Source organism: Sus scrofa, unplaced genomic scaffold (genome assembly GCF_000003025.6).
Source record: "Sus scrofa isolate TJ Tabasco breed Duroc unplaced genomic scaffold, Sscrofa11.1 Contig1537, whole genome shotgun sequence".
Taxonomy (NCBI): Eukaryota; Metazoa; Chordata; class Mammalia; order Artiodactyla; family Suidae; genus Sus; species Sus scrofa.
This window is the reverse complement of record NW_018084901.1, coordinates 835667-857850: the sequence shown is the minus strand read 5'-3', so window position 1 is coordinate 857850 and position 22184 is coordinate 835667. Positions and strand designations below refer to the sequence as shown.

Genomic DNA, 22184 nt, shown 5'->3' with positions numbered 1-22184 from the left:
TCCCTGGAGGCCGAAATAGAGGACCACAAATGAGCCCTTAAAACAACAGGAACCACCCTCCCCCGGCCCTGGGGACCAGGCAACCAGGTCAAGGGGTCCCAGGGCCACGCTCCCTCCAAAGGCTCCAGGGGAGGGTCCTTCCTGCCTCTTCCAGCTTCTGGGGGCTCCAGGCGGCCCTGGGCTGGTGGCCGCCTCCCTCCGGTCTCTGCCTCCGTCTTCCCGTGGCTTCTCCTCTGTGTCTGTGGCTCCTCTTCTGTCTCTTAGGGGGACCCTGTCCTTGGACGGAGGGCCCGCCTCATCCAGGAGGACCTCCTCTCAGATCCCTCTCTTCATCACACCTGCACAGACCCCATGTCCAAATTGTTTCCTCATATTCCTAACCCATTTAAAAGTAATTTCGAGAGTAATCTTTTTTGTGAAATTATTTGCAGTGTTATTTTAAAATCGGCGTACAAACTTTAAGGCTCTTAGAAATAAGGACCCTTAAAAAAAGCCCCTATTTGCAAATAAGGTCCCCTTGAGAGAGTCCAGGGGTGAAGACAGGAACCCTTTGGGGGGGGGAGAGGTCCCTGCTCAGGAGCTCTTTGCTGGGGGAGGCGCTGAGCACGGCCTCAGTGCTGTGGGGCCCGTTGGGGAGAGGGCTGTCCTGCAACAGGAGCCGGAGGAACCGGAGGGCCCGAGGGGGCGGGGTGGCAACAGGCACAGAGGCCCCAGCAGGTGACGTGCAGGGGAAGTGGCGCCCCGCCCCCGCCGCAGGGAAAGAGGAAGCAGCCTGGTCCCCAGGTTGTCAGCCACACACACTCTGCTCCGCTCCAGTGGGGGAGGCACGGGGGCTTAGAATGAGGATCAACAGATAGAAGGAGGACGCTCTCTGCCCTGCCCACCCGGGGCCAGCGCCCACCACCCACCTGGAAACAGCTTGACTTCCCAGTGCCAAAGCCAAAGTGAAGCAGACACGCGCCGACGCGCGCAGGAGCACAGCTCGCTGCACAGGACGCTGCAAACCGCTTCCCGCGGGAGTCCCCTGGTCCCAGAGTCACTTTCCAAGACAGATGAGGCCGGATCGGCCACGGACACTCAGAGGACGGTCTCCCACCCTGTCGCGTGGCCCCAAGGTCGCGGGCAAAGGTCAGGGTAGAACCCCACCCGGACAGGACAGAACTGGGACACGTGGCACCGCAGCAGGGGCTGCAGATGCCCACGCTTCCCTGCCGGGCCCGGTGACATCCCCCCCCCCGCACACACACCCCGCACCCCCCACCTCACCCCACCCCACCCTCGCCATCCCCCGTCTCCCAGAGGGGACCGTCAGCTCGCGCTGCTGCTGGGGCCTCTCCGGGCTGGGTGGCCGCTGCTCAGAGCCACACCGGCCCCCCACGGACCCGACGTGCCCGGGGGTTGGAGCAGGTGCCTCCGGGTCAGCGGTGCTCGCCGGAGCCCCCCGACGCACACAGACGCGGCGTCCCCGCGGGGCGCACACGCAGGGGTCCTCGGGGAGGCATGTGGACAGGAGCTGAGCTTCTCAGGATCAGCAGAGGTGGGAGCGGCCCCTGCCTCACAGCGCCCCCTGCAGGTGCCGTCACGCGGCAAAGGCGCCCTCTGAGCCGGGTTTGCTGTGCAAACTCCTACACTCATGGCAGCACCTGCAGCGAGTAGCCCCGCTCCCTCCTGCCTCCTCTTACCGCCCTCAGGCACTCAGACGCGCTCTGCGATGACAGGGGGCCCTCGCGCAACCCAGGATCACCCCCCAGCTCCCGGGCAGCCCCTGACCAGAAAACCCCACCACACTGGCATCCGCGACCTGCTACCAACCTGTGCACAGCTGGCAGGAAGCTTGCGCTGGAGTGAACACAGAAATCGCCCCTCTTTTCCCCTCACCAAGTCTAAATAGCTTTATCTTTTCAGTTTTTCTTTTCTCTTTTATTTTCCTTTGTTTTCTTTTTTCAGACTCTTGTCCATTCTAGGTTATCACAAGAAATTAAATCTGGTTCCCAGTGCCAGGCAGTAGGTCCTTGCTTTTATCTCTTTCATTTAGAGTAGCTTAAAAAATTTTTTTTTCATTTAAAACATTTTATTAGAGTGGATTTACAGTGTTCTGTCAATTTCTGCTGTAGAGTGCAGTGACTCAGTCATACAGAAACACACATCCTATAGTAGTCTGCACATACTAAATCCAAACTCCTAATTGAAACTTCCCCCATTTTATTTTATTTATTTTATTTTTTTGCTTTTTAGGGCTGTACCAGTAGCATATGGAAGTTCCCAGGCTAGGGGCCCAATCGGAGCGACAGCTGCCAGCCCACACCACAGCTCACAGCAATGCGGGATCCTTAGCCCACTGAGCGAGGCCGGGGATCGAGCCCACATCTTCATGGATTCTGGTTGGGTTTGTTACCGCTGAGCCACCACGGGACCTCTGTCTCCCCCATATTTTATTTGAGTTCAACAATGTTTATTTTACCGTATTTTGGTTTTGCGATGAGCCGTGAACATGAGATCTGCCTTCCTAATAGATTTTATGTCCACAACACGGGATTGTTAGTAATATTGCAGAGCGGGTCATTAAAACTCATTCATCTTCCCAAAATGGAACTCTGGCCCCATTAAACTCGAACTCCCAGCCCCTCTCCAGCCCCGGCCCCCACCTTCCTCCTCTCCGTGTCTGTGAATCTGGGGCCTTCAGGAGCCTCTTGTACCCGGAATCACACAGGATTTGTGTTCTGGGGACTCAATTTCATTGAGCATGACGTCCTCGGGCTCCGTGCTGTTGTAACGGGTGTCAGAACATCCTCCCTTTTCGTGGCTATATAATATTCCACCGTGCCCATTGGCCTCTGTATTTATTCTTCCCACAACAGAAATAGAGCTGCCCTATGATCCAGCCATCCTGGGTTTGGGTCTGTAGCCCCAGATAAGTGACATCTGCACCCCAGAGAGTGGCTGGCACCTCTGTGGTCACAGTGGCTTCAGTCACAACAGCCGCCATGTAGGACCATCCCAAGGGAGCCTCTGGGATAAACTGGTGTTGAAATCCTTAACCTCTGAGTCAGCCCCGGCTGACCCACACGTCCTGCTCACCCCCACTGTCCCTGCGCTCCTATGCGCAGTGGTAAAACCCGTGTCTGGCCCTCCAAGCTTTAGAGAAGCTGAAGGCTGGACCCCATCCACAGCCGTGGGCAAGGTCCCTGGATGCCTATGGCTTCCTAGAGGCACCCACACTGGCCTGTGACTTCCCTAAACTCTGTTCTGTCTGCACCCCGTGTCCTTCCCCACCCGCAAGGTCCCCCGCCTGGAGCCGGCCACCTCTGCTGCGCCCAGCTGCTCTCCTGGCCCCGTCGGATGCTTTCTCCTCACTGGCCTCACTGGGCCATCTCAGCGGCCGAGGCCACTGGGAAGTGCCGGCTGCTGGCCGTGGGGGGCATCCCTGAGGCCAGCCCCTCCCCCAGGCAGGACCCCCCCCCACTCCTTATAATCACTGCTTCCCTCCCTCCTGCCTCCCCCCCCCCCCCCCCGCTCAATGCATTGGTCCCTGTGCAAGGATTAGAGCAGCATTTAGAAATTCATTCCGCAGGGTCCCTGCTCTGCAGACGGCAGTCTCATGGTCCTGCTGAATTAATTTCTAATGAATTAATGCACCCTAAAACACACCCCCTCTGAATCCCCAGAGCCTGGGAATATGTTTTGCTACTTGTCGCTGAGGAGGGAGGTGGGAGATGGAGTTACGTCTGCTGGTGGGCTGACTGGGAGCTGGGGAGAGGCCCTGGGGTATGGGGGGGTGGGCAGTGAAACCTGGGGGGGCTTCCGTGTGGAAGAGGGAGACTGGACCAAGAGATTCGAAGAGGAGGAAGCTGGCTTTGCAGGCGGAGGAAGGGCCACCAGACAAGCAACGAGGCGGCTGCAGAAAAGGGAGGCACAGAAAGGGATCCCCCCACCCCAAGTCCCCCGGAGAGCCCACCTGCCCCCATGTGGGTTGGAGCCCTGTCTGAGGGGAGGTCCTCCTGGATCGGGGCCATATTTTTATTTACTTTTATGTTTTATGGTTTTTGCTTTTTAGGGCCGCCTCTGGGGCAGGTGGAAATTCCCAGGCTAGGGATTGAATCGGAGCTGCAGCTGCCGGCTTCCGCCGCGGGGCTGTCCCTGTGTGGGTGTCTGTGTCCTGACCTCCTCTTCGTCTAAGGACCCCCGTCCTGGGGGATCAGGACCCACCCTTGTGACCTCATTTGCCTCCATCCCCTCTTGAAAGACTCGTGTCGGGAGTTCCCGTCGTGGCTCAGAGGTAACTAGAGGTGACAAGTATCCATGAGGATGCGGGTTCGATCCCTGGCCTCGCTCCGTGCGTTAAGGATCTCGGGTTGCCGTGAGCTGTGGTGTGGGTCGCAGGTGCGGCTCGGATCCCAGGTTGCTGTGGCTGTGGTGTAGGCCGGCAGCTGCAGCTCAGATTCGACCCCTAGCCTGGGAACCTGCATAGGTTGTGGGTACAGCCCTCAAAAGACACACACACACACACACACACACACACACACACACACGCAAAAACACACCTGTCTCCCCAGCCCCATCCTTCGGTCCTGGCGGTCAGGGGGCTGTGACATGAACTGAGGGGTACAATTTAGTCCATCACAGGGACAAAACTCAGAGAACACATCCCAGGTCCTAAGACCAAGAAACCCTCATCGCACAGGACGGAGTAAGCTTTTAAACAGTTCATGTTCACAGTTTTTGAAAAGCAAACTGTTATTACAAATATTCAAAGGAACCAACTCTTAGGTGTAGGACCGCTTGTCATCACAGACTAATCACTCGTAGGAAGTGATTCCTGAAGTTATTTCGGTGAGACGTATTTTTTAAAACCTGTTCTTTTTTTTGTGTGTGTGTGTTACACAAATACGTAAAATCCCCTCCTGTGACCTCCTCTGCCCCGCAGGGGCCTCACCGTGAAAAAGAGGAAGCTTCTCCATCCTTGGGCGCCCTGCCTGCAGGCTCCAAGTTTCATAACCTCTGTGCATTTAATTAAATCTTGAGATGACAGGTGACCGTTACAGGAGCCCGCTGGGTCCTTGGGGACGGTGTCCGTTGCAGATCGGCTGGGGGCACTGACAGCAGAGTCCCCAGGAGAGTGGGGGGGCGGTCCCTCGACCCCCACTCCGGTGGGGAGCTTTCTGCAAAGGGTAGCCTCCTCCACCCAGGAGGCAGTGGGGGTGACAGTCCCCCGCGCCCCGCTCAGGCACACTCCACGGGGTCTGCTGGCCCAGGACTGCCGCCACCCTTCCGGCCACCGTAAGTCCCGGGACCCGGAGAGGGGCGGGTGGGAAGGGGCCCCCCTGAGATGCACCAAGATGCAGGCGGACATGGGTCTCCACTTTAAAGATGCCAGGGAATTGTGGGGCCACGGGCTTATGTCCAATTGGCTCCCCTTTGGGTTGTGTCTTTTGGACCCAGGCACCCCAAAATCCTAAAAGTATGTGTGGGGTTTGCGAGGAAAGCACAGGAACCGTGAGACTGGAAGACGAGCACCGGCCACGGCGGAGTCTCCCATAGAAAGCCCTCCGTCTGCCACCTCCCAGGATGCTCCTCTGGTCATTTCTGCTGATATGGAAACAGAGGCTCTGAGTCAAGGAACCCCCCACCCCAGATCCACACGGAGGGAGGGGCAGAGGTGGGCGCAGCGACTGCAAGCACATGGCCGGCAAGGAGCGGCCGAGGCAGGAGGTGTGGGCTCTGTGGGCACCCAATCTGGAGCATGCCGGTTCCTGGTGGGTGATGAGTTATAACTATTTGGTTGGTGGCAAACAATAGAAATGTGGCTCTTGAGAGCTGAGGTTAACGTGGAAATGGTGGAACTGGATAATTAGGAATGTCAGGGCAGCTTCAGGCATGGCTGGATCCAGGGGCTTAAATGGTTGTCCAGTCCTGTTTTCTCTCTTGTCCCCATCCCTAATTTCAGCTCTGCTGGCCTCTCCCTTGCAAACTGTAGTGTCTCTGGAAAAGGGCCAATGGCTCTGTGGAGGGAAAAGGGGTCCTGGACGACCCAATCCCCATCTTTAGACGGCAAAGCTCAGATGGAAAGGCGATTCCCTCTCTCTCTCCTGGCACCTCTTGGGAGTCCTGATTGGCCCTGGCGGGGCCACATGACCACCCCTGGACACATACCCAAGGACAGAGTGAGGGGATCCATGATTGGCCAGGTTTCGGCCACTTCTCACTCTTGCACGATTAGCAGTTTTGTGGACCAGAGTCTCAGAAAGGGACAAGTCCCAAGGGAAGAAGGGACACCAGGTCCCCTGCAGCAGGGGGACATAAGGGGGCTGGACACCAGGTCCCCTGCAGCGGGGGGATGGGAGGGCGGCTGGACACCAGGTCCCTGCCGTGGGGGGGACCTGAGGGGGAGCTGGTTAACTTGGCCAAAGTCTCCGCACGGGGCTTGGTCGCCGTCTCTGCGGCCGTCTTCCCTCTGCTGGTCCACCTAGGCGTCTCTGCATCTGCAGAGAACCTGCGCCGTTCCCCTCCCTCCTTCATCACCCCCATCAGTCACCCACTGCGTCCTGTGTGTCACCGTTCACTCGCCCTTCCTTTGTCTGGACCGTGCTTGTGTCCGGCTCTAAGCTCGGGACAGAGGGGCTGTGTCCCTGCACGTCCCTCCCCGTCTCTGCACCTCGCCGTCCCTGAGGACCGCCTGAGGACCGTGCGGGCTGTTTTCGAGTGAGGGCCGAGGAGCCGGGCCTGCCCGCGCTGACCTCGACGACGCCACGGGAGGCGCGGTCCGAGGGCTCGGGGAACGTGGGCCAGAGCTTTCCTCATGGTCCCAGGGCACAGAGCCAGGAAGATGCTGGCCGTGGCCTCGGGGAAGAAGGAAATAAGAACAATGGGAGACCCTGGGACTCAGGCCGGGGCTTCCCGGATGACGCCTTGCACCATCGGCGATGGCCCTGGGCCAGCCTCCCTCTGCTCCAGGCCTGGGTGGGGTTCAATCCGCAGGGAAACCACAGACCCAAAGGCGGGTGGCCAGCTCCAAGCACCCCAGCACCGACCTGAGGGCTGAGGAGGCTGGAATCAACGGGGAAAGTCTCCAGATGTGCGGTGGCGCTGGGAGCCGGGAGGAGAGGACAAGCTAGGATCCCGCAGAGCAGCAGCAATGTCCTCAGGGTTAAGCCTGCGGCACAGGAGGCCTTTCTTGCTGTTGAAATGTAGACGTGTGTGCAACACGCCAGTCACCCTTTGAGATGCACCATTGCGGGGTTGGAGCACATTAACCATGTCGTTCCACCACCACCTCCCTCAGGTTCCCGAACGTTCTCATGCCCTCAGAGGACACCCCGTCCCCCTAAAGTCAACAGTCCTCATTCCCCACTCCCTGCAGCCCCTGTCAACCCAAAATCTGCTTCCTGTCTCTGTGGGTGTCTCTGTCCTGGACGTTTCCTATCCATGGAGTCCCACACGCTGTGTCCTTCTGGGTCTGGCTTCTCTCCCTGAGCATCGTGGGTTCAAGGTCCATCCACAAGGCAGGCTGTATATGAGCTTCCCTCCTTTTCATGGATGAGTCATAGTCCACTGTGTGGATGGACCCCATGAAGTTTATCCATCCAGCCATCTCTCCATGCATCAGCCACCCATCCATCTATCCATCCATCTATCCATCTACCCATCCACCCATCCATCCACCCATCATCCATCCATCCAGCCAGCCATCCATCCATCCACCCAGCCATCCATCCATCCACCCATCATCCATCCATCCACCCATCATCCATCCATCCACCTATCCATCCATCATCCACCCATCTATCCATCCCTCCATCCATCCATCCATCCACCCATCCCTCCATCCATCCACCCATCCACCCATCCATCCATCATCCACGCATCCATCCACCCATCCACCTAGCCATCCATCCATCCATCCATCCACCTATCCATCCATCCATCCACCCATCCATCCATCATCCACGCGTCATCCATCCATCCATCCACCCATCATCCATCCATCCATCCACCCATCATCCATCCATCCATCCACGTATCCATCCATCATCCGTCCATCCACCCATCCACCCGTCCATGCCTTCATCCATCCACAGACACTTGGGTTGTCTCCACCCTTTGCTGTCTACAGCATGGCTATGAACATGCGTGTACATATTTCTGTGTGGACATATGTTTTTATTTCTCTTGAGCTTATATCTAGGAGAGGAACATGCTGTGTCACATGGTCACTCTATGTTTAAATCTTGGAGACCAGACTGTTTCCACGAGGCAGTTTGTGAAGAGTGAGGCGTTGAAGCTGACAAAAGGAATCTTCTCCTTGCTCAGGGAGCACCTCCAGGCTTCCCACCTCATCTGGGACCACCCTTCATGCCTATATTATTTGCACCTCCTACAGTCCCACCCAACTCTCAGACCCCCGACTTTTACTGAAACAGTGACAATCACAACCGGTGTGTTAAGTACTTTGTCCTGGGAGGGGTGGTCCCAACCATGGGTGTGGATGACCCCGTGCATCTCAGGATGGTCCTTTGCATCATCACCACCGCTTTCTTGGGTTGAATCATGTCCCCCCAAATTCACATCTGTCCACAAGCTCAGAACAGGACCTTATGTAGACAATGGGTCTTTGCAGGTGTGAGGAAGTGAAGGGCCTGAGAGGAGGTCCTCCTGGATGAGGGGGGCCCTCCCTCCAAGGACAGTGTCCTCCTAGGAGACCAAAGAGGGGACACAGATACCGAGGAGAAGCCAGGGGAAGATGGAGGCAAAGACTGGAATGTCTATATAGACAGATTAGGCAGATGGTTAAGATAGATAAACAGACTTGGAGAAAATAGATATAGATTGATAGATAGGGGACAAATGAGTGATATCTATAGGGAGATAATAAACCCAGAGGGATAGATGTAGAATGATTAATAGATGGTGGGTGGAAAATTGATGGGTAGGTGATAGGTCATAGATATAAAGACAATGGATACGTAGGTAGATGAAAGGATAGATGATGATAATAGGATGACGGTAAATGGTAGGAGATACAGATGGAGAGATGATGGATGGACAGTCCAGACAGCCAGACGGAAGGGTTAAACACTTGCCTCAACTATTTCCCCTTCACTGTCTCATTTCAAAGCACGATTTGTCATCCTACTTTCAGAAGTTCTCCTGTGTTCATTGAACCTTCCTCCAGAAGGACCCAGCCCCGTCCACCCCTTGATATGGGGCTTCTGGCCCCAGGACTCTGAGAACACACGTTCCTGTTGTCTCAGGCCCCTGACTCACTGTGCCGAGTTTAAGTACCCACTGGAAGCTGATAGGATCCGTGTCTTCTGAGGAGGAACCCGGGCTTCCAGAGGGAGGGTGCTGCCCCAGGCCCCCAGCTCCCTCTTGACACAGCTGAGACCCGACCGACGTCTTGCTCACCGCCCCCCACCACTCACGCCCCCTCTGGGCCCCTCACCACCAGCCCATCCTGCCTCCGTGGACACACTGTGGGCAGGCAATCGATTTCACGTGGAAAATTAACGTACGTGGGTCCATGTAGGGGATTTTCCGCTCCCCCCACCCCCGAGTCACCCCCTCAGTTTCCTTCCATTCATGTGATGATACCACTTTTTCATGAAACCGTCAAGTAAACATTTAATGTCATATCATTTTTCATGGGTGATGGAAGGCCGGGAGCAGACTAGATTCAGTTAACAGGGGCGTCTTAAGTTGGATGGAAAATTCTGCGCTGAAATGAGGTGAGCAAGGAGGAAACATTTGTGGCAAACGTACTTAAATTTTCATCCATCTCACTAGGCTTTCTATCTACTTATCTACCTGCCTTTCTGTCTGTCTGTCTGCCTGTCTATCTATTATCCATCCATCCATCCGTCCGTCCGTCCATCTCCCTAACAGTAGGATATCCTCTTAGGTACAGTCTCTTGGTACATTTCACATGGCCACGTCCCTTTATTGCAAAACTCCCGTTTTCCCCTTGTGGGGGCTGCTCCAATCACATCCATAGAGAGAGCACGGACCCCGTCCAGCAGAGTTCAGTTCGGGGCCAGGTCGCTTGAGTCGTCCCGTTTCCCCAGGCTTTCTGGGGCATTTCTCCAGCCTCTCTTCCTCTTTTGTGACGTTCACATTTTCTTAGTTCCCCCCCTTCTCCTTTGGGTGTGTCCAGTGCTCCTGCATCGTCACATCCAGGTGTGCATTCGTGGCAGGTGCTGCCTGCACAGGACAGGGCGGGGGGGTCCTTCTCAGGGCCTCTCCCCAGGACGCCTGGACTTAAACCACCCCTCATAAGAGACGCCGGGCTTTTATACACACACACACACACACACACACACACACACACACACACACACATACATAGGTTTTATACGCAGATATATAAGGTATATAGAACATATGTTTTACTCAATAAATTTTATTATATTTATAGTTTTACTGTGATCATCACAACCCAATTTGACAGCATTTCTATGCCAAACCCCCAGCCCATCCCTTCCCCTGAAACCTCTCTCCTTTGGAAACCATCAGTTTTCCAAAGTCTGTGAGTCTCTATCTGGTCTGCAAAGAAGTTCCTTGTGTCCTTTTTTTCAGATGCCACATGGAAGGGATAGCACAGGATGTGGGCATCTCACTGTCTGACTAGCGTCATGCAGCCTGATCATGTCCAGGTCCAGCCATGTTTCTGCAAATGCCATTATTTCTTTCCTTTTCAGGGCTGAGTAGTGTTCCATTGTGTATATGGACCCCATCTTTATCCACTCCTCTGTTGATGGACATGTAGGTTGCTTCCATGGCTTGGCTACTCTACATAGTACCGTAAGGACATGGGAGTATGTGTATCTTTTTTTTTTTTTTTACTTTTATAGCATTTTTTAAACTCAGTTACATTTATAGTTGTACAACAATCATCACAACCCAATTTTATAGCATGTCCATCCCAAACGCCCAGTGCATTCCCCGACCCCCAACCTGTCTTATTTGGAAACCCTAAGTTTTTCAAAGTCTGTACATGTATATTTCTGAGGCATGGTTTTCTCTGGAGAGATGCCCAGGAGTGGGATTGCTGGATCAAATGGTGGTCCTATGTTTAGTTTTCTGAGGCATCTCCGTACTGTTTTCCACAGGGGTTGCACCAATTTACCTTCCCACCAACAGTGTCACAGGGTTCCCTTTTCTCCACACCCTCTCCAGCACTTATAGTTTGTAGATGTTTGGATGATGGCCATTCTGGCTGGTGTAAGGTGGTACCTCATAGTGGTTTTGATTTGTGTTTCTCTAATAATCAGTGATGTTGAACATCTTTTCATGTGTTTTTTGGCCATCTGCATGTCTTCTTTGGAGAAGTGTCTGTTTAGGTCTTTGGCTCATTTTTTGATGGGCTTGTTTGTTTGTTTGTTTGTTTTTTGGTTTTGAGCTGCTGGAGGTGTTTGTATATTTTGGAGACGAATCCCTTGTCCGTCACTTCATTTGCAAAGATTTTCTCCCATTCTGTGGGTTGTCTTTTCATCTTCTTTAGGGGTTCCCTTGCTGTGCAAAAACTTTTAAGTTTAATTAGGTCCCATTTGTTTATTTTTGTTTTTATTGTCATTACTGTAGGAGGTGAATCTGAGAAGATATTGCTGTGGTTCATGTCAGAGAGGGTTTGGCCTATGTTTTCCTCTAAGAGTTTTATAATGTCCAGTCTTATATTTAGTCCCTTCATCCATTTTGAGTTTATTTTTGTATACAATACTAGAGAATGTTCTAATTTCTTTCTTTTGCATGCGGCTGTCCAGTTTTCCCAGCACTGCTTATGAAAGGGACTGTCTTCTCTTCATTGTGTATTCTTGCCTCCTTTGTCAGAGGTGAATTGACTGTAGGTACGTGGGTTTAATTCCAGGCTGTCTATCCTGTCCCATGATCTATATCTCTGTCTTTGTGCCAGTACCATGTGGTTTTGATGATTGTTGATTTGTAGTATAGTCTGAAGTCGGGGAGCCTGCTTCCTCCAGCTCCGTTTTTCTTTCTCAGGATGGCTTTGGCTCTTCTGGGTCTTTTGTGTTTCCAGACGAATATTTAACTATTTTGTTCTAGTTCCGTGGAAAACGTCCTGGTCATTTGACTGGGCTTGCCCTGAAGCTGCAGACTGCCTTGGGTGGTGTGGTCGTTTGGATAATGTGGATTCTTCCATCCAAGAGCATGGGAGGTCTTTCCATGTCTTTGCGCATCTTTGATTTCTTTCGTCAGCATTTTGTAGTTTTCAGAGTACAGGTTTTTGTCTCTTTAGGTAGGTTTATTCCTAAGTATTTTACTCTTTTCGACGTGATGGTAAATGGGATTGTTTCCCTAATTTCTCTTTCTGATCCTTCATTGTTAGTGTATAGAAATGCAGTCAATTTCTGTGTGTTAATTTTGTATCCTGCGACTTTACCAAATTGATGGATGCGCTAACAGTTTCTGGCAGCCTCTTTAGGGTTTTCTAGGTGTAGCATCATGTCATCTGCAAACAGGGATAGTTTTACTTCTTCCTTTCCGGTTGGGATTCCTTTTATTTCTTTTTCTTCTCTGATTGCCGTGGCAGGGATGCTGGTCTGGATGACAATTGCATGTTACGGGGGTGGAACTGAGTTCCTCAAAAAGGCATGTCCCTGTCCTGACTCCTGACACCTGCAGTAGAACCTTATTTGGGAAGAGAGTCTGTGCGGATGTGATGAAGCGAAGGGTCTGAGAGGAGGTCCTCCTGGATGAGGGGGGCCCTCCCTCCAAGGACAGTGTCCTCCTGAGAGACACAAGAGGAGACGCAGTCACAGAGGAGAAGCCACGGGAAGACAGAGGCAGAGACAGGAGGGAGGTGGCCACCAGCCCAGGGCCGCCTGGAGCCCCCAGAAGCTGGAAGAGGCAGGAAGGACCCTCCCCTGGAGCCTCTGGAGGGAGGGCAGCCCTGAGACCCCTTGACCTCAGACACCAGGTCCCCAGGGGAGGGGAGGGTGGAGGGTTGTTGTTTTAAGCCCCTGATGGGGTGCTTAGTGATGGCAGCCTCAGGACAGTGACCCATACTGACAAGTTTCTGTTCTATCCGCGAGCCCGGGGAACCCCCCAGTCACCAGCTGGCACTTTCTACCCTAAACCAGAGCTGCCCTCAGCACACCTTGTTTATCCACTGTTCCTTCCTGGCTCAGCAAGGAAACCCAGGCTTATGGGTAGGCTCCCTGACCGAGCCCTGGGCTCTGCCACTTCCTGACCCTAAATTGTCCCCCTCTGGCCAGGCCTCTCTTTCTGGGGTTGGTGTCTAGGAGAACAGCCTCCGCCCGACCTCACCTCTTCTCAGTTAAACAGCATCCAGGTTCTACCTGTGTTCCATGTACTCAGGTGGGGTCGGCCTTTGGCCTTGCATCCCCCAAAACCTGTGTGTTCACTGCACTTACACACCAGACACACCCTGGCAATGCTCAGTCCTTGGACTCGGTCTTAGCAGAGGGTCATGGCTTTCTTATGTTCCAGATGCAAAACAGAGTTAATCTGCAAGCCCTGAAGTTCCCGTAGTGGCTCAATGGTAAGGAACCCAAGATAGTATCTGTGAGGACGCGGGTTCCATCCCTGGCCTCGCTCAGTGGGTTCAGGATCTGGTGTTGCCGTGAGCTGGGGTGTAGGTCACAGATGTGGCTCGGATCCCAGGTTGCTGGGGCTGTGGCGTAGGTCGGCAGGTGCAGCTCCGATTCAGCCCCTAGGCCTGGGAACTTCCATATGCCGTGGGTGGAGCCCTAAAAAACCCAGAAAATAAAATGTTCTGCTCACACCCCCCTCTCCGGGGGGGGTGGGCTCCTTTCTCAGAGACCCTCGCTCCAGGGCATCTGGGATTCTCAGGGGACCCTCGTGGGTTTTGGCATGGGGTCTGCGCAGCCTACAAGCCCCTTATATCTGACCTTATTCACTTGGGCCTGGGGGCATCGAGGGGACTCAGAGGGAGGTGTGTCTGTGAAGTGTTATGTCTGCTGCAGTTCCATGCTCAAAAGGGCTTTTCAGGGTCCCTTCCTTTAAAATATTCTTTTCTGGAGTTCCCTGGTGGTGCAGGGGTTTAAGGACCTGGTGTGTCCCTGCTCTGGCTCCGGCTGGATCCCTGGCCCTGGGAATGTGCACCTGACATTGGTATAGCCCCTGAAAAAAACCAAAAAAACCCCAAACAATAAAATATCCTTTTCTGGGTGCCAAGCACGTCCTGATATGTCAGCACGCCCTGCGTCTGTGTCTGTGTCAGTGGCGTTTTGGGGAGATTTCGCGCTTCACCCAGAGAGGTTTTGACGGCGTCTCAAGAGCAAGAAGAAGGACAGCTCTGGGTTCTGGTCACAAGGTCTGAATCAAGACACCAAGCGAGAGCCAAGTGTCGGGGTGGGGCAGGATCAAGCCCCCCGAGGCCTCTCAGCTCCTTCTCAAATCTTATTTGGATGCCAGTCTCCTGGGCCCCTTTGTAGGACTTGACAGAAATTGCATGAGTGTGGCCTTCTGCTTATGGCTAAAGGATTGTCTCACTAGTCATGAAGACATTTGAGGGACTATTTGTTGTTTTATTTATTTTAAATTTTTATCTTTTTTTTTTTTTTTTTATGGCTGCACCTGCGGCCTACGGAAGTTCCCAGGCTAGGGGTCGAATCAGAGCTGCACCTGCCGGTCTACGCCACAGCCCCGGCGACACCAGATCCAAGCCGCCTCTGTCACCCACATCACAGCTCACGGTAGTACTGGATCCTTAACCCACTGAGTGGGGCCAGGGATGGAACCCGCATCCTCATGGATCCTATATCAGGCTCTTAACCTACTGAGCCATGACAGGAACTCCTATTTATTTGGTACATTAATTAATTTTGATTGGAATAGAGTTGATTTACAATCTTGTGTTCGTTTCAGGAGGACAGTGTATGGATTCAGTCATATATGCATATAAATTCTTTTTCGGATTTGATTCCTTGATAGATGAGGGCAAAATATTGAGGGGAGTTCCCTGTGCTGTCCGGTAGGTCCTGGCTGGTTTTAGGGCCTCTCTTGAAACAGCGCAGAGGCGTTAGGAGATGAAAGCTGCGCGCCTTTCTCTGTCTCTCTGTCCGTCTCTCTGTTGCTGACAGTCGGCTGATCTGTCAAGCGGCTCTGACCAGCCTGTTCACACAGCTGGTGTCCGGGTTCACCCATGAGACAAGCACTTTTGAACTGACAGGGCTGCTGCTTGTAAACTCCTATTTCCTGGCAGGCCCCCAACCCCGGGGGCCCACTCTTTCTTTTCTTTTTTTTTTTTTCTTCTTCACAGAAGGGTGCTTCACATTCATTAATGCATCCACCTTGCCTGGCTTCCTGCTTCACAGACAGAGGCTGAAGTTGCAGGTGCCATTCTGAGGAGACCTCTGAAGGTGCAGCTTGAAAATGGAAAAAAAAAAAAAAAAAAAAAAAAAAAAGTCTTGCAAAAGAAAAGCCGAGCCTTCTGGCTTTGGGGCAGAAAGAGGTGTCTGGCTCGTTAGGTGGTGCCAGGAGCTTGGAGAGAAAGACGCCCAAGGCAGGGAACGCGGGGATCGGGGCCGCGTCCTGCCGGGGGCGGATGGACATTGCGCGGGTGTAGACGGCCGGCGGCATGCAAATCACCTGTGATCTGCTGCGTGCCGGTTGTGCAGTGGAGGGGAACGTTAACGCAGCGACGGAGAGGAGGCTACTATGCCTGGGCGTCTGTGCTTAGCCGGGAGCTGAGGTTCCACGGAGCACGCGCGGGGCAGGTGGCGCGGCCCGGGCACCCATCAGCCGCCCCGCGTCCGTAGTTGGAAGTGGACAGAACGGAGCAGCCCTCCCTCCGGCCACACACAGGTAATGGGGGTCCCTGGGTGGCCCGGAGACAGGGAGCCTGCAGGCTGTGGAGGCTTGAAGGCATCACGTCCCACATAAATAGGGGTCTCAGCCTCAGAGGGGCCAGGGGGCTACCGCCGACGCAGGGACCCTCGCAGGGCGCCCAGCGGGGATAGAGGTCTCGGTCTGGACCCACCCACACGGGTGGCAGTGGTGGCGGTGTTTTCAGATGTGAGTCACTCTGATCCCGGTCTGGTGCTCTCTTGTCTTGGAGTCCCTGACGCCCTGGGACAGGACGGGACTGTCTTTTCCTCGCTTCTTTGCAACCTGCTTGGAGAAGTCTTGGGACGGTTTTTAAACTGGGTGGTTTGTTTTCCTATTTTTTTCCTTGTCTTGTCTTCATCTTTTTAGGGCCACACCAGTGGCATATGGAGGTTCCCAGGCTAGGGGTCGAATTGGAGCTGCAGCTGCAGGTCTACACCACAGCCACGGCAACTCGGGATCCGAGCTGCATCTGTGACCTACGCCGCAGCTCCTGGCAAGGCCAGATCCTTAACCCACTGTGCAAGGCTGGGGATCAAACCCACGTCCTCGTGGATACTAATTGGCTTCGTTTCCACTGAGGCACAACAGGAACTCCTGTTTTCTTATTGTTGGTTGTTTAAGAGCTCTTTATATATTTTGGATTCTGTTCTTTTTTTTTCCCCAGAGGTGTCTTTCACAAATCTTTTCTCCCACTCTGTGGCTCGTCTTCGTATGCTCTTGACAGGGTCGTTTGCAGCACAGACTTTTTATTTTATTTTGGGGGGTCGTGGCATGCAGCAGCCTCATGTGGGATCTCAGCTCCCAGGCCAGGGATTGAACCTGGGCCGCAGCTGTGAAAGCCCCGACAACCAGGGAACTCTCCAGATGTTTTTTAGTGTCCAACGTCTCTGTGATTTCTTTCATGGATTGTGACTTGGGTGTTGTGTCTAAAAAACCGTCACTGTGCCCCAGAGCAGCTAAGCATTCTCCTACATGATCTTGTAGATGCTTATAGTTTTGTGTTTTACTTTTAGATTTGAGGTCCCTTTTGAGTTACAATAAAGAGAATCAGGTGTGTGTCTAGGTTCATATTTTTCGCCCGTGGCTGTGAGTTGTTCCAGTGCCACTAGTTGATGGGACCCTCTTTGCTCTGTTGCCGTGCCTTTGCTTTTATGTCAAAGATGGGTTGACTGTATTTATGGTGTCTCTGTGCTTTCTCTTCTGCTCCCTTGACCTATTTCTCTATTCTTTCATCAATGCTACACTGTCTTGCTCTCGTTCTCTCTCTCTCTCTTTTTTTTTAAATTTACCTAAGAGGGAATTCTCTGGTGGTCTAGTGGTTAGGTCACTGCTGCAGCCCAGGGTTCAATCCCTGGTGTGGGAACTGATATTCTGACATCAAGCTGCTGCACACCACAGCCAAAAAACAAACAAACAAACAAACAAACAAACAAAAAAACTACCTAGAATATTCCTAAAAGGTGATGATTCTCCTTTTTTTTAAGGTGAAAAATAGTAGCTATCCAATATGTCTTACAAGCGTGTAATGTTGTGATTCACAATTTTAAAAGGTTAGATTCCCTTTATAGTTTATATGCCATTTATAGTTATTGTAAAATTTTGGCTCCATTCCCTGCATCGTGCAGTCCATCCATGCAGCTTATTTCTTTATAATAGTAGTTTGTGCCACTTACTCCCCTCCCTCATCTTGCCTCTCCCTGCACTGTCTTGATGACTGTAGCTTTGAAGTTGTCAATCCTCCAATTTCGTTCTTGTCTTCCAATCATGTAGTGGCTCTTCTGGGGTTTTGCCTCTCCCCGCAGGCTCTAGAACCAGTTGGTCTATATCCACATCTTACAAGGAGGCATCAGGATGGCAGTGTCTCTGCCTTGCCCCCACACAGACACCTTAAATGAGGCTCAGAATCCCTGTTGAAAGACAGTCAGGTTCTGGTGGGTAAGTGAACTCAGCAACGTCTCAGACACCCTTGCTTTCTGAAAGTTTGAGGTTTTATGCTGTGTTTTCTTGGATTCTGTTGTGCCTTCGATCAGCAGACACTGAACCTCTGCAAAGGGTAGGCTCAGGAGGAACAGTTACAATACAGCCAGGGCAACAGAAAATAAAACCATGAAGGCACTCAGAAAAAAGAAGAGAGGAGAATCTTTTAGAGTGGGGGGTAGAGAAGGTATTCCTGAACAGGACGCAGAATACAGAACGTGTAAAGGAGAAGAAGCTGTGACAGAAAGATATAAACTGAATGTCATGTGAAATGCCACTCACAAAACTAAAAGATGACCTGCAGAGGGCAAGAGCTGATGGCAGCATACACGCCAGAGAAAAAGGGACGTGACTCAGAACAGCCAGCACAATATTGCAGGAGAAGGACACAGTCAGAGGGCACTACCTGATGTGATCAAGACAGTGTGGTTCGGGTGAAAGAGACAAGGGAGCAGAATAGCAAACCCAGAAATAGATTTGCACAGATGTCATCAATGATCATCACTAGAAATAGCCGCTACTGTGACCTTAATAAGAGCATTGAGTGGCCAGTGAGGAGACCAATGGGGCTGGGGGTCAGGCTCAGTAGGACAAAGGCATTGCCAACAGGAAATGCCAGTGTGAGAACAAACATGAAAAAGACACTCAGCCAACCTCTATGACCAAAATGAAGGTGCAAATTGAAACTTCAGTGAGACAGCACTTCTCACCCGTTGGTGGGAAAGATGAAACAGGTTGATGACACATTGTTGGTTAGAATGCAAAAAATGAGATTTCCCCCCACCCCCACCTTATTCTATTAGCTGCAAACCCAAATGGGCACAGTGTACATGTGAGATATTTAATCCATCAGCTTCTGTTTTTTGGAAGAGATGGTAAAGAGTTACTGTAATTCCTCCTTTCGATGCTGGGTAGAATTCACCAGTGAATCCATCTGGACCTGGTGCTTTCTTTTTTGGAAGGTTATTAATTATCGCTTCTATTTCTTTAATAGAGATGGAGCTGTTCAAAGGGTCTCTTTCTCCTTGTGGGCATTTTGGCAGATTATGTCAAGGCAGTGCTCCACTTCATCTAAGTCATACAACGTGTGGGCATAGAATTGTTCACAGTTTTCCGTGATCAGCCTTTCAATGTCCATGAGATCTGTAGTGATGTCTCCTCTTTCATTTCTGATATTATTCATTTTGTCTTTCTCTTTTTCTTAGTTAGCTTGACTACAGGTTTATCATTTTTTATTAATCTCTTCAAGGAACCAACTTTTGATATCTTCCCCCCCCTTGAGCTCCAGTTTTTAATTTCATTAATTTATGCCCTCATTTTTATTATTTCTTTTCTTCTGTTCACTTGGGATTTAAATGGCTCTTCTTGTTCTGGTTTCCTAAGGTGGGAGCTTAGAAGGTTGGTTTCAGATCTTTCTTCTTTTCTACTATATGCATTCAATTTCAAATGTGTACCCCTTTTGGATGGGCAGTTCTACTGCTGGGGAAGTCTTCTAGAAGTCAGTGTCACATGCATGCCCAGAAATGCTTGCAGAGGTGTGTGTGTGCACAGTCCGAAGTTCAGGCCATCCAGCCAAATGCCCACAGGTTGGGGAACAGGGTGAAATGCACCACAGGGCATTCAAGTGTGGAAAACAGCAGAGGGGAACTCTATGTGTGGGATGGGGACATTGTCAGTTTGTATAAAGCGGGAAGGGAGCGGGAGCTGATATGTACAACATGCAAAGTAAAACTCCTACCTGTGTGGGTGAGTGTGCACACGTGCGTGTTTGATGTACACTGAGGCATGTCTGGAAGGATGCTTCAGAGCCAGCATCTCCCAGGGGCCACCTTGGAGTCGATGGTCCTAAAGGCAAAAGCATGAGGAGAAGCACAAATATTGCTGTTTCTTTATATTTCTTGACTCAGAGCAAATATGCACATGCTCTCTAATTGGAAGGTCTAAACATTTAGGCAACGTTGAAACTCATTGGCACCTGGGATCCCAGAAGAGGCTGCCTTCACTTCTTCTTGGGTGGGAGGAACCTAGGAAGCTGCATAGAGAGGCAGCTTTGACCCTGGTCTTGTTGAGATGTGTTGGGCTCCAGCGTGGAAGGACACTCATGAAAGCAAAAGGGGCCCTGTGGGGGGGAAGGTGCAGGGTGTGATGCTTCTGGTATGTTCCTCAAAGGGGTCTTGACATCCTCAACCTCCTCCTTGTCCCTCTGCTTCCCCAGCTCGTGCCCTTCCTTTCAAGCTTCTCTCTCCTTCTGTGATTTCTCTGCAGTCACTCTGGTTCTTGGGATCCCTCCCCCCGAAAGATAGAAAGTCAGAGAGATAGATAATAGGTAGATGATTCATAGAGAGATGATAGATAAAAAATAGATAAGCAGGTAGGTAGGTTGATAAGATATAGGTGATAGATAGATAGATAGAGAGAGAGAGAGAGAGAGAGAGAGAGAGAGAGAGAATCTCTGATGCTAAGTCAGGGTTTCTCAGCCTCGGCACTATTGACATTTGGGGCTTGATGGCTCTGATGTGGGGTGTCCTGTGCACTGTCAGGTGTTGAACACGGTCCCTGGTCTTCACCCACCACGTGCCAGTGGCTCCCCCTTCTCCCCGTTGCGACAACCAGAAATGTCTTCAGACATTGCTGAGTGTCTCCTGGCAAGGATGACAGTGTTGCCTGGGTGAGAAGCCCTGGGCTCCATCCATTGCCTGTCACCCCTCTAGTACCCGTCATGCGTCTAGATGACCTGTCCATCAAGACTTTTGCAGAAATAAGATTGCGTATGTGAATGGTGACCATGGGACCCTGTTGTAAAATCCTGGCCACCCCAGCAAGTTGGCCCAAGGCTGAATTCTCAAGGCTAGTGTGGATCTGCCTCCAGGCATACACCTGTCCCCCTCTCCCTCCCAAGGCTGGAAGGGGCACTGGGTCTGGGTCATGGGGCATGTCCCCCAGCACTGTGGGTCTCTGGTGTAAGTGCTACTGGGGAGACCTTTCACCCACTCTAGGCAGGAGACCTGAGCAGGAGAAGGTCAGGTCCTGCTTTGGGCCTTGGGTGCAGCCTTGGTGGCCAGACTTGGCATTCATTCTGGGCTTCCGCAAAGCTGCTCATCATTTATAGACCTCCCCCCCGCCGCCCCGAATATGTTGGCCAAGAAAAGGGGTCACGGACCATATGTCGATGTTGCTCACAGGGCCGTTTTCACACCTTTGCTTCCATCGCCCTCCTCCTCCATCTTGCCCCGAGACTGTCAGCTTTCTTTTATTTTGCAGGATCGTGGCTTTGGCTTTCTGAAGTCAATCAGCTAAATTCTTCTTCTTTTCCTTTGCATGTCCTTCCCCACGGCCCCTGTAACAAATCGCCCCCCACTAGGGGCCTTGAACAACAAAGATCCAGTATCTGTCTGTTCTGGAGACCAGAAGTCTGAAATCAAGGGGTCTGCTGGGCTGGTTCCTTCTGGAGGGTCCAGGTTGTCCCAGGCTCTCGCCCAGCTGCTGGTGTTTGCTGATGAGCCCGTCACATCCATCTCTGCCTCCGTCTCCACGTGGCCTTCTCCCTCTCTTGTGTGTCTGTGTTGAAATGTCCCCTTTCTATAAGGACCCCAGCATAGAGGTCTCAGGTGCTCCTGCTCCAGGGGGACCTCATCTTAACCTAACTTATTACATCTGCAAAGACCCTCCTTGGAAACAGGGTCTTTGCAGGTGTGATGAAGGGAAGGGTCTGAGAGGAGGTCCTCCTGGATGAGGGGGGCCCTCCATCCAAGGACAGTGTCCTCCTAGGAGACATAAGAGGAGACCCAGACACAGAGGAGAAGCCACGGGAAGATGGAGGCAGAGACGGGAGGGAGGCGGGGCTGCCTGGAGACTCTGGAGGGAGTGTGGCCCTGGGACCCTTTGACCTCAGACGTCTCCTTGTCTCCAGAATGGGGGAGGGTGGATGCAGGCTGTTTAAGCCCCCAGTTTGGGGTCACTGGCTCAGCCTTCCCAGGATCCCCTCCCGGTTACTGATCTAGTTGCCATCTATGGACACACCCCAGTTGACAACATGCTTCACTGGGTCCCTTGGTGCCACGGCAACCCTCAGAGGCTGGTGACAGTCTGGGTGGGGAGGCCCATGCCCTGCGTTTTCCCAGCACTTCCTGCATTGGGCAGCTGTGACTTCAGCTTGGTTCCCTCATCCCGAGTCTGTTGAACAAGATCTGCTGGGCGGGAGCTCTCCTGGATGAGGAGCAAAGCGCCAGTCTGCTCTGCCCCTATGCAGCACATGACGATTCCACGTAACTCAAAGCACTGACCCCGCCAGCTCTCCCAAATGGTGGCCCCCAGAAGCTTTGGGGTGAGGCCCCAAGGGCTTTCCTAGCAAAGTGCTACAACCTCGGTGGGACCAAAACCCATGA

The 22184-nt window shown here is 52.4% G+C and overlaps 1 protein-coding gene across 3 annotated transcripts in view; it reads left to right on the top strand.

The window, feature by feature from the left end:
* Positions 1 to 22184, top strand: part of P2RY8 (purinergic receptor P2Y8) — a 50786-nt gene that overhangs the window by 17123 nt on the left and 11479 nt on the right. Inside the window, exon 1 of one of the 3 annotated variants that reach the window (XM_021081378.1) lies at positions 4456 to 5277. The exons of 1 other annotated variant lie outside the window; for it this stretch is intronic. The gene's annotated coding sequence lies outside the window, so the exon portion shown is untranslated. Of the gene's footprint in view, positions 1 to 4455; positions 5278 to 14749; positions 15799 to 22184 lie in introns of those variants that run through there. One more of the 3 variants, XM_021081377.1, reaches the window with a different exon arrangement.